Source organism: Penaeus monodon, chromosome 22 (assembly GCF_015228065.2).
Source record: "Penaeus monodon isolate SGIC_2016 chromosome 22, NSTDA_Pmon_1, whole genome shotgun sequence".
In the NCBI taxonomy this organism is placed as follows: domain Eukaryota; kingdom Metazoa; phylum Arthropoda; class Malacostraca; order Decapoda; family Penaeidae; genus Penaeus; species Penaeus monodon.
In genome coordinates, this window is record NC_051407.1 from 1,890,000 (window position 1) to 1,890,425 (window position 426).

Sequence of the window (426 nt, forward strand, 5' to 3'; positions counted from 1 at the left end):
TTATAGGGAAGGAGAGGGCCACGGTGCCAGGCGGAAGGGCATGGGTTGCGTGGGGATGGAGAAGAGGGAGAGGGCGGGCCACGAGGCGGTGAGTGCCAAGGTTTGGAGGAGTGGGGGGGGGGAGGGTCAAGCTGGACGAGGCGTGATAAGGTCAAGATTAAGCAAAAGAAGGGCACAGCGCCGGGTGGGGTAGGGTGCCAGGGTTGAGGGTGGAGGGCAGGTCAGAGGTAAGGGTCAGGATAGGGGCGAGAGCGAGGACCAAGTTAGTGACGGGAAAGGACATCAAGGAAGGCCGACGGAGAGTGCCAGGCCGTGGCGGCACCGTGAAGATGGCTGCGGGGATTGCCTTGCATGATCTAGTTACCGCACCTGTAATGGAAGTCTCGACGTCGCTCTGCTGGGAATTCGAGGGAAGTCACGCTGCCT

At 61.5% G+C, this 426-nt stretch overlaps 1 protein-coding gene across 1 annotated transcript in view; it reads left to right on the forward strand.

The window, feature by feature from the left end:
• Window positions 1-426, forward strand: part of LOC119586816 (GTPase-activating protein CdGAPr-like) — a gene marked incomplete in the record, with an annotated part of 278,029 nt that overhangs the window by 98,927 nt on the left and 178,676 nt on the right.